Raw genomic sequence first — 12,343 nt, 5'->3', positions numbered from 1 at the left:
TATTCTTCCCCCTTTTCCATTACCGCATGACCTCATAAAAGGACATTCTTCAGCTTTCATGCATTTAGGTACTGAAAGGTCATCAGGCTCAACATTACCAGTTCTCTTAGCCTTTCCTCATAAGAGATGCTCCAACCCTCTAATAATATCTAATATCTGTTATCAATTACGTTTTTATTACAAAAAAAGCATTTGAAAATAAATTGTCTAAATGTTTATCCTTGAAATTTAATGAGATTTGTTTCTTCACAACTTTATTAAGCTATGGAGGAAAGAAACCTAACAAAACTTAATCAACCAATGAGAGGAACAAACAATAGGCAAGCCCTACTTACAGTTCCTAGGAAAAATAAATATGGTTTACCTCTTAAAGTGTCTCTCCTGCCTCTGTCTCCATCTCCCACTTCCCTCCATGACACAGCATCTCCCACAGCCCAGTTCCTACCAAGATGTGGAGATGTCTGCCTTCTCCACAAAACCTGCAAGGTAGTCAAGGCATGAGGTGTAACATGCATAATGCTGTGAATTGATACAGGAGGAGAGAGCTGATTTAAGTCACACCTCACTCACCTCACTCGTATCACTGCAGTGATTGGCCATTGAGCTGAACAGAGAGCTAAATCCACTGGCTTATTCTCTTCTTGGCATTCACCACACTTCAGATTTCCTCTGAGAGATCCTGCTTATTACAGAGAGTGGCTTGTATTGTGGGTATTGTCAACCCTGGCAGCCTGATTTACTTGTGAAACCAGACAAAAATAACTAAACCACTTGTGAAAATGTTGAATACCATATCGTTTGCAATGGTTTCCAGTCCATTTCCTGGAAGCCACACTACAGAAAGATTTGTGTTTGAGAGCTGTTTGATGCTAACCATAAAATATTATATAGGAAAAGAAAAAAAAAAAAAAAGCCAAACAAAAAAACAGAGCAAGGTCATTGCAAAAGTAACATCTATCCCAAATTAGGATCTCATTCCTAGAACCACTGATAGAATAGTGTTATTTGCCCCACAGTCATAGTTTCTTTGTGCTCCAGAGTCTTTACCTTTTCTTTATCTAAATCAGTTTGGAATCAGCTCCTCACTCATGCTAGCTCATTGCTCCAGCCAAGCCAGCAGTATCATGAGACAGAGCTTCTCCAACTCTGTCCTCTGACCACAGCATTTTCTGCTCACCTAAATGGGCTCCTCATTATAGAGGTCTTTTCCTTAGGCTATGGGTTTGGGAATAATTTTTGCAACTCCTTGTGAAAGAGACACTTCAGTTCAAACAGATGTTACAAGGCTCTACTACAGAATTTTCAAAGAAAATTGTATTAATTATGCTGCCATGTGGCTGTCGAGACTGTCCCTTGTAGAATTATTATATATCCAGACACCAATTTGCATGCCCTATATATTATATAAAAGACCTTAAATGGGTAACATGCATGATTTGATAATTAATACATTTAGATGTACTCACATGTGACCATATTTCCAAGACTCAAATGTACATAGAAATCAATAATAATGATGACAGAGTCACCTTTTTTCAAAAAAGTAAGGACTTTCAAGTTCTAGATTTCATAAACAGTTGCTAATATTTGGAAGGAATTACTGGTGTTACTAGAAAATTGCCAAGGTCTTTAGTTAGGGAATCCTTTGTCCTTAGCATAATCAAAATAAGGTCTTTACCTGCTATTAATTTTCCTTTTTGGCTACAAAAATCAGTATGAAATCAGTATGAAAATAACCTGTTAGAAATTCTTTACACAGAAAAGGACACGGTCTCAACGAGAGGAAGCATATTTAATACTATTATAAAATTGTTATATTTTGAGCACAGGCTTTCTGCCTAATTCAGGAGTATATTGATACAGGCATCTGGTGGCTTCTCATTTGGAATAGCAGTGCTGTTCCCAAATATTTTAAGAATATGAGTTTTCTTATTCCTGAGGCCACAAGAGAACTCACTTTCAGCTAATCTCTGCAGCTTTTAGGACTAGGAACTCACTTTTATTTTTTCTTAGTTAAAACTGAAGGTCAAAATGAACCTATGACTTTGAACTCCAAGACTTTAACTCCAAAAGATGAAGAGATGAGCAGGAAGGCAGAATAAAACAGAAATTCCAGGAGACTTACAACAGTAGTCTAACAGAAAACACTGCAAATGACCCCTGCAACTCTCCTTTTTTTTTTGTATAAGTCACCTGATGTTCTCCTAATTATAGGTTTACCACACTTCATTTTGAGCAGAGGTCAGCACTAAAATGATGCATCTGAAAGAAAGAGAGGTGGCAATTTTCTACCAATGTAAAATGATACTGCTTCACTGGACCAAAGTGTTCCTCTGCAATTCTCAGCTCTTGCAGAGGAAACATGCTGACTCCTGTGCTCTCTAAGAGCACCCAGCCACAGCTCATGGCCCTGCAGAGCAGAGACAGCCCTTCAGATGAAAAGAGCACTCAAACTTCATTAGTTACTCTTTTCTTTGCAAAGAAGAGATGTTTCAAGCTATTTTCAGCCCATACACACAAACTGCATGAGACAACACACTGCAGCTGGGGTACCCCATGATCGCAGTCCACTGTCACAGGGATGGGCAACTCGAGATTCTCACAGGGCAAAAGACTTAAGTAAGCAATATTTTATATTTATATGTGTGTGTGTGTGTGTCTGCATTTGGCATGGCCACTTAGTTTGTCCACTGTGCTATTTTAAGTCAATGGGGTTTTCCCTGTTGCTGTGAGGGTTCAGCAATATATTTGAGGGAGGAAGGGGAAAAATGGCCCAAACTCTTCTTAACTGACAAACTTGCATGTTTCTATATAAATCCTGACCTTCTGGGAATATAAGCTTCTGTTTGAGGAAGCCTAAGTCTTTAAATTCTTTTTAGGTTTGCAGTGTGGTTTGGTGAATTTTAATCTAACATATTTCCTGTTTCCATCAGGAATTTCACAAAGTACCTAGCAGGACAAAATATGGTCCAACAATCTGAATCCATTTTTTATAGTGGCAATTGCTGAAATTACTTAATGTGCTAAATTAATTTAGTGATTTCACAAAGATGCCAAACTTTTTAAACTATTTAACAAATATTGCCAACTTTGGCAATATTTGATTATTTTACATGACATTTTTTAACATGGAATAAGCTTACAGACTTTTCTATTTAATGTAAATTATAATTCTTTCAATAGTCTCCAATTAAACTCCCTCAAATATACAGTGGTAAAAATCCCCTATGTTTATGTCAATGAACAAATGAGACATATTAAATGGTTCAACATGTAATAATAACTCAGAAAAAGTTCTTTATTCACAAATGACAGCAGCCTCCCAGCCTTTTTATTGTACTGGTTAGAACTGAACTTAACCTTTCCCTTCCCTGGAGTGGCCTCTTCACAGTCATGGTTCCCGACCTACTACTTAGCTGTTTCCCTAAAGAAGATAAAATCCCCTCCTGAATTTTGAAAGTGGTGAAAAAACTAATGTCGATAATGTTTAATAAATAACCTTTGTTAAAACAGTCTAAATCTATGTAGAGTAAGCCCCAACAGCCCTCTAACATCCCACAGCTGATTTGCATATTGGGTCATGGAAAGTGTTGTAAGATATTTGACTGTAGACCTCACTGAAATATTCATCAGACTGTGTACCAAGTAACACTCAGTGTAAATTTTCATTAGACAATGACTGCTCATTGTGAGTATACAAAACACCTCTGAATTTGTACTTTTTAAAAGCCAAATCTGAAATACATTTGCTACTTGGGATCAGCTTTTAGTAGCTGTAATTATATTAAACACAAATTTCCCATAAGAGTTGTGCAGCCCTGCACACATCCACTCACCCATTGCTTAATGGAGAGAGGCCATCAGACACCCACCTGGTGTCTGCAGGGGAAAAGAGCACAGAATTGTGTATTCTGACATGGTATGAAAAGGGTATGTGTTACAAAAAACATGGTTTGCAAACCTCCCAGCTGCTCACAAAATCCTGTTTTATGTGTGTGTGTTATGGAGGGGATCTTAACCAAACCAATAACACTTTCAGAAATTATCAATGCAGTGAAATGCACTTATAATCCAGTTCTACAGTGTGATGATTCACTTATGACAATTGAATTTTATCTGTTGTCTGTGTTGTTTCCAAGATGTCAATCTCCTATCTTTCTATCTTTAAAGGTAAGGCCTTACACAAATATTTTCAATTTCTTTGCCATAGGAAGATTAAAAACTCCATATTGTACAAGACTCTTAAGTGCTATAATATATCATTTTACAGGAGACAGAGAAATTTAATGGACTTTGAGCTGAGAAAACCATTTTTCTTTTTTTTTTTCTGGTTTCCGAAATGCATTCTTACAACCTTTGGTCTCAACATAATGGGACCAACAGAAAGCATAGGAAGTAAAAACTTATGAAACAAGCATCTCCAACTCCAATTTTTCTCACAGATTACTGGACATTACTTCTGGTTCAGTGCTAGACAACAGACTAAGACACGATTTTGTGAGGACCATTCCACGTAAAAGAATAAATGCAAAATATTTGTAGATGATTATTCATTTTTATTAAAGGTTTTTGCCATCAATGCTCCATACAAGTAGACCTGGTAGAAATGCAGAAGTCACAAGGAGAGGAGATAAATATTTCCATCCTTATAATACTTGCTTCAAAGCTGTTCTGGTTTTCACTGTTCTGAAAGTTTGTTTCCCAGCACAATCAAATTCGGTAAGGATCTCATGGAAAGCTTCTCCATGAGAAAACTCCACTGAAAATGGCTGAGTCAGGAGGAACCTCTGCAGAAGTTCCTGCTGTTCAGCTTCCCTGCTTCAGAGATGGAGAATAAGTAATATTTTCACAAATTTGAGTTTAAGATAGCTCTGTAACACGAGTGGAAAAACCACAATCGTATCAGGCAAATTATTTCACGCAGTTTTGGTAAAAGCTTTATGTCTTGCCAGAGCACATATCTGTGCAATGAAAGACCACACATGTCACAGGCACATTCTTGTAGCAAGAAATTGTGAAAGCTGAGAAATATTATTGGTGTTGCATGTCATACACTGCTCACTACAAAACAGGTTTCCCTTAATACTCTAAATCCCAGTTTAAAAACCTCAGAAGGAGAGATAAAAGCTTGTGCACTTTGGAAAGGCCTACAGACTATCAGAAATAACTTTTCCATATTGAACCATACTCCAGGATTAACACTTAATGTCATAGCACCTATCATGTCTAGAAACAGAAGCCTTTTGGTATTGGGCAGTGGAAAAAATAGTCTTTGTAGCTTTGTAACAGTATGAAGCACCTGCCTCTAACACTGATGAGTATGCTGAGACATTAATCCTTTTACTAATCCGAAAAATTGCCAGAATACCATCACTTTCAATGCAAAACCAAGTGAAACTTGGCAACTCCAATGAGCATCACTTTGGAGACTTTAAATAAACTGAAGTCCAGAATGCAAAACAAAACAAATGAGAAGCCATGCAAATCAAACCACTCAACCAAAACCCTTCCCATGAGTCACCAGGAAAGAAAGCTCTGTTAATGCAGGGAGCTTGCTCAACATCAGCAGCTAGCTGCCTGTCTGGAAAATCCCAGGTGGCAGTGAGAGAAACCACAGTTTGCATTTTGTGCATCAGGTCCATTTTATCTTTCCTTTACGCTCTAAGTATAATGCTAAAAGCCCTCCAGGGGTCTGAACTTGCTGGAAAGACAACATATATTGCATCTTTACACAGTACACTCAATAACAGGGTGAGAGAAGTCTCTTACCATTAATTGATTTGAGCTCCTTTGTCCAGGTCAGCCCCAGACAGAGTTTAGCTGTTCAGTGGATTAAGTACAAGTACCAACAACTTCAGGGTCTACACCTTTGCTGGGAGCTGATATAACTTTCCTATCATAGGACATATATGAGCTTGGCCACAGCAGTACTGGAGTCAGAGAGAGGAAAAGCATAGAATTATCCCTTGAAATGGCATCTAACTCTTCATTAATTTATTTAGCTCCTGAAAATAAAAACATGACTCTCCTGTTTACCATATCAACACAGCGTCTGGTAGGATCCACAAGGCAAGCCACTGTATCTTTTACACAAATTTAAAAATAAGCATTATATTTAAAATAAATTGATGCATAAGAAAATATATTTTTTTCATGTTTTAAAGGATGAAATTTTAATAACTTAATTAAAACTTCACAAAAGAAAGAATCATTACTTGTTGCACACTCCAAAACCATATCTATCAAACATGTGTCTCCAAAACTGCCCTCTATACGTATATTAATGATGCCATCAGATGCTTAAGACATGCCCTGAATAATACATACAATTTAAATTAACTCCCATTCTTAACATTCCCAAAAAACAGTGAAATCACTCAAATGCTAAGTCAAGTTCACTCTCAATTATTATAATTTCAGTATTGTTATTTATTATTAATAGAGAATTCAGTGATAAGTATGTATTTACAAGCAATCTCAGTCAATCTACTCAGAACCCAGAAATTGCAAGTCACATCAACACTGTAGAACAATTCAAGGTTCAATGAGCAGAAGGAAATCTCTGGAGGCTTGACAAGAAACTGGCTCAGACAACTTACAAAACCAATGACCTCTCATGGTTTAGAGAATTATCATTCTCTCTTGTGATTGGTAAAAAGATCTTTCCAAAAGGAATAAGTTTTTCTTGTGTCCTTGGGGACAGGAAGGCCAGGGAATATACAGGGTCTTCATGGTCCTGCTACTTGTAGAAGGAGTGTAGGAGCTGCTCAATGGGTACTTGGACCTCACACACTGGAGACAGCCCCCTGTGGTGCCACACAGCTACAGCTGGTCGTTTTCAGATGTAAAGAAACTTCAGACATGGCTGAGACAAAATGTCTTGAGAGGGAGCAGCAAGCCTATTAGCTAAAGAATTGCCCACAGCTAGTTACCTGAAGATGCAGACACAGGTAGCTGCTTTTATATCAATGCCTCTAAGTAGTTAAGTGTGGTAGGCAGAGAAAACACTAAAGGAAAATTGCAGAAGGGACATAAAAATAGATACAATCAAAACACAATTCCTTCAGGGAACAGGAAGCAAGGAACTAACAGAACTCAGGGGCAGAGGATTTTGTAGGAAATCGAAAGAAAATTATCATCAGTTTCTTCTTCTCACCCACACAGTCCAACTCTGCAGAATTTTTCAGAGGAAGGTCACATGATTTGATGGGGGAAGTAAATGCTCCAGCTATTAACATAATTAATCTAGATGCAGGAGACTTCTTCTGACTTATGGAATCAATGTCTGGAAGAAGTATGATACTAAGAGGAAGGCTGGGTTTGTTGAGTTAGCCAAACAGGTTGAAAGCCTGGTTTTATTTGGCAAAGAGAGGATTTAGTGTGCCTTCAGGGATGTCTCTCTTACACTTAATGTAAGGTCATAAGCCTTGCAGGAGCAAGGAATTGGAAAAAACTCTTTACAGTAGTGAATTCCACTCCCTGCTGTCATAGGCAAAAGGATTGGGTGAAACACTGCAAAAAGAGCCACTCTTAAAAGTTCTTCTGCTCACTTCAGGAGATAAAGCCAGGAAGAGCTTCAAGGTTTCCCTTGTGAGAGGTAAATGACAATTTACCCCATGAAGTCACAGATGCTAGTGTTTTCTATGGGAAGCTTACTACTCTGCCAGGAAAAAGCAGTGTGAAAAGTAACAACTAAAAATATTAAAGAGCCAGGATAGTCCCTGGTACAAAGGTTGGCAATAACCTCCCTGAGATTCTACCAGATTCATTTCAGTTTCGTATGTGCTATATATATTATAATTTCTGTATATTTATTAGTGTGATTTTTAAACTTCAAGTTCAGTCTTGTCCAGCTCATGGCCACTGAGTCTTTAGAATTGAATTCAGTGAGAGAGAAACTGAGTATCCAATCATCAATATACTGAAATTGATTTCTGTTAAATTTCCCTTCTACTAAATTTCCAGTATGAGAGTCATTTTGACTCTGTAGACACATTGGCAATTTTGGTAGTCTTTTGCATAATACTTCTCCACATAAAATTGTTACAAAGTGCTTACAGAGACAAATGGAGTTCGGATTTCTATCAAACCCTCTTCTTCCAGTTTTATCTGTAGCCATTATAACATTTTTTTCCTCCTTTTTCACTTAACAGTGAACTGGAAGTGGTGACTCAGGACACAAGGGTTAAATAGATATCCAACCAGGCTTTTCACGCTATTTAAAACAGAAGCACGTTTATTCACATAGTTCACTGCTGGCAAGAAAGCACATCCAGACCAGGGGCCAAATAGCAGCTGTCTCTGTAGTATTAAAGTAAGTAGAAAAGACAGGGGCTGGCATTTAAACCCTAGACTCAGCCTGGAGCCTACCACACACTTCCCACTTCAGGAGCAGCAGGCAGAGGCATTTTACCTGACATTGTGCCCAGGAGAATCACCAGGATTCTCATTTCTCCTTCAAGGAGGAATTCCTGCTCCTCTCTAGCAAGCCTCACTGATGGCTTTTTCCATCAGAGCCCTTGGAGGAAAAACACTGCAGTAGCTGCTGGCTGCAAAGCTCTGGCTCTGCAGCAGTGAGCAACCAGGAGAAGAAGATGGAGTGATCTGCACACTGCACAGAATTTACAGTCCAAAAGGAGAGTATGTTGCAAGTGCGAAATGAATTTCAATAAAAAAACCTCTTGGAATCCAAACTAAAAAAAGAAAGGTTAATGGCATTTACCTCCTAAAAAGGCCAGCATGCATACACTACAGGGGATGTCTGTAAGGAATGACTGATGGGAAAGTACTTTCTGTATTGCTTCTCCTGAATCACCAGCTTGATAGTGCAGAGCCCTGCATTGTAAATTACTCCACAGAGGAGAAAAATACACCCTGGAAATCCCACCTTTCTAGAGGAATAACTGACCAAGCATCCATCTCATAGCTTATGACAAGTCTAGCCCTAACCATACAAGCTACATCTCAAAGATATGAGACTTTAATGTCTTGAGACTACTTTTTCCCTTGGTAGTGGCTCTGTTCAGTACTGGTTGTTTTTGACACAGAGGTTGCCAGCTCCAAAGGAAAGTCCCCAAAGGACTGCCCTAACAAGCACAGTCAGCCAAATAAATTATGACAACAGCTGACATAACCATTTACCTGGCTGTATAACTTAACCATCCTGACTGGATGGCAAAACAGTTTGGCAAAAGCAGTTTCTTGGCTTTCCAGGTGTGCTGTAAGGTCAGTCTATTTACACAGCCTCCACAATGAAGATCATGACAACTGTAAATAGGGCGTTGATCCAAACTGAGAGCAACTATCATTTGGCAATGTGTTCAACTAAGTGCTTTTCACTCTATTTTTCAAGTGTCTGAAAAATACAGGCATTAAAAACTTGCAACTAGTAAATATCATACATTAGATTAAGGTCTCAGAGCTTTACTCAGCAAAAGAACAGCTTGTCCAGGCTGGCAGCTATAAATTGGCTGCCCTCAAACAAGGTGGGGAGAAGAGATCATTTTGACCTTGGGCATAGAGCACCTCCTACCAAACTGAAGCAAGATTTCACCTTTGAAGTCCCTCATCACCAGATACTACAAACACAATATAGGGTACATCTTACTTTACAATGTCCCTGCTTTGAGAGTCAAAAATCTTCTTGCAGCTTGCTGGATAAACTCAGGATAGCATTACATTGGAATTAGGCAACGGTACAATGGTAGAGACATCAGGCTTTGTTGTCATAATAATTATTCATGGCTTACAAAGACTGAAGTAAAATTTCTGGGTTTATGACTGTATGTCCCTGCTGAAATCTTAACCACTTGAAATCTGGCTCAGGTATACCTACCTGTGCTGCAGATCCAGCTGCACTGCAGTACAGACAGCTCAGCTACTGGCCAAATTACCACTGGGGATAGTCAATAATTAGACTATGCATGAGATTACACAAAGGTAACATGAAGGAGGATCCTTTGAAAGCCAATGCCATGCTATCATATGAAGGACAAAAGAAAAAAAAGAAAAAAGAGGCAGCAATCTTCCTGCTTATACCTCTGGGAATGTAATTCCTTCCTTTCAGCACAGCAAAGCTCAAAAATATAGGACACTGTGTGGCACAGAGGGTCAGTGGGTTACACTTATTTATACACTACCTGTATTTGGTTCAAGGACTTTCAGATAGAAAATAGAAAGAAAAAAGCCTTTCCCTGATGGAGCTTTTAGCCAGTAGAAACTGAAGATAATGCTGCACTTTTACAACATGCAGTAGATCACCAAATTCATTTTTACTGGGGTCATAAGAAAAGATTTTAGCTCTAGACTTCAGAGTTAAGGAGCTGGTGCACTAACCATAAGGATTTGCCATATGAGATGCCAGATTGTTATAGTGGTTTGTGGGGTGGCAGGGGGGGTGGCAAGCAGAGCAGGGTTTGTTTTGATTTTTATACTGAGCTGGTATTGGTCTTGAGTTCAAGACTAATTATATCATTGCTGTGTCTGAAAATGATATATATCAAAGGAAGATAAACTTTCACATAAGCCAAAGAAAAGCAGTTTAAAAAGTTAAATAAAGCAAGTCCATTCTACTCTATTGTCCTTATTTTACTATAATTGTTAGTGCTTTTTATGACTTTTAATTTCTTTTCTGTTTTAATGTTTCTGTACTTGTGCTCTCTCCTCATGCATATGGTTAGTTTCAAGATGTAGCTTATAGAAAAGCTGTTACAGATCTACCACATCTTACTGTTTCCAGGTCAGCTTTCAGCTTGTGGATGTTGCCAAGGGTGTCTGTGTGTTTCCTCTGAACCTCTGGGCTCATCCTTCCATTCTACCAGGATCAATTACAAGGTTTGTTGTTACAACACTGGGTCCAGTGACCTGGACACTTTGCTGCATCCCTGGTGACTTACAAAAAAATTAAAAAAAAAACCAAAATCACTGATGATAAATAATAATAAAAATAACCCATCACCAGCTTGACTTTTATTCAGTTTAGGAGAAGCAATTAATCCACATGCACAGAAAACAGCAACAACAAATCTTACCACAATCAAGAGTGCTGGAATAAGTATAGTTGGCATACAGACAAAAATCAAGAGAAATCTTGTATTGCCTCCTTAAAATCTTCCCCTATTCAAAAGTCTTTCAATGCACCTTGTTAAAAGTTAAAACATTGTCACATACTGTGCAATTATATGACTATGGGTTTCTTCCTCCTTTGCCCAGAATTTTAAAGGACAGAACCCTAGTATTATCTTTTCTTTTGTCTTTTTGTCTCTCATGACCCCTTGCCTGTTCCTGGCAGTCATATATATATAATACCTGGTAGCAAAATAGAAAATCAAATCTAAGAAAATGTTCATTCCACAAGAAATAAACCTCAAAGTGCTCAACACTTAAACTTCATAATAGCCTTTCATGTAAGTAAGAAGCATTGCCTCTATTTATTAAAAAAAAAAAAAAAATAGAATGGACTAGCTCTTATTATACAGTATATTTGATCCATACTTTTAAAGTATATTGGCTTATGCTTGTGAAAAAGAGGGTTAGAATTATGTACCTGATCTCTAAGGCCTTTAGACAAATGTAAAGTTTCTTTCACACAAACACAAGATTCTTCCACTCAGTTTTCCCATTCTTGCTCAAAAGCAAACATTGGACTTTAACTGTGTAATCCATGTAGCAGATTTTTCACACTGGGAGAGCAGTTCCCTGGAGGCAGCTCTGTAAAAGGACAGAGGTCAGTCAGTGAGTTTAGGAGCTGTATGCTCAGTGTGTCTCTCACTGGTAAATCAAACCTTTTAATTATTTGCAGTCTGGGGCAGAATTTCATGGATATGCCTATTTTTACAGTGTTCACTCCTAAACTCATGCTCTTCTTAAAGGGATGAAAATCCAGACTCTGAATAGCAAATCTTTGGATATAATCAAGTAGCTTTTAAAAGTTCAGATCACTAGCCTAAGTAAAAAATTTTGTCTTCTTAAATATGCAGTAGAATGTGACAGTTTCTTCTCTGCTAGTTATCTTTCACATCTCTTATTCACTGCCAGAAACTTGACAATTTTCTGACAAGTGCCTTCAATCAAATAATGATGTGAATTTTCATCATTTCACTATTTTGCTTTAAAAAGAAGTATCAGTAAATATCTGCAAAACTATCCCAATATTTTATTTCATAGATGTCTTAAAAATGCTTCTAAAGTATAGCACTGGCTCACATATAAGAATTTTTGGGGTTTTTTGCAAGCCCATGCTCATTCGTTCTTACCCAGTTTTCTATCTCTGTCAGCCACCTCCTGTCGTAGCTGCTTCAAGGTACAGACCACTTTTCTATTCAATATTTGAACAAACTTTTTT

At 37.9% G+C, this 12,343-nt stretch overlaps 1 long non-coding RNA gene across 1 annotated transcript; it reads right to left on the bottom strand.

Annotated features, from left to right (window-relative positions):
• Window positions 1-4,661: 4,661 nt before the first annotated feature.
• LOC306800619 lies at window positions 4,662-11,702 on the bottom strand. The gene is made up of 3 exons (XR_013773879.1): window positions 11,546-11,702; window positions 10,730-10,890; window positions 4,662-4,871 (listed from the first exon to the last, which is right to left on the bottom strand). It is a non-coding gene; the product is annotated as an uncharacterized lncRNA (long non-coding RNA).
• Between the last annotated feature and the right edge of the window lie 641 nt (window positions 11,703-12,343).

The sequence above is a fragment of the Erithacus rubecula genome, assembly GCF_903797595.1.
Source record: "Erithacus rubecula genome assembly, chromosome: 3".
Taxonomy (NCBI): Eukaryota; Metazoa; Chordata; class Aves; order Passeriformes; family Muscicapidae; genus Erithacus; species Erithacus rubecula.
This window is presented reverse-complemented; position numbering and strand designations above follow the sequence as displayed.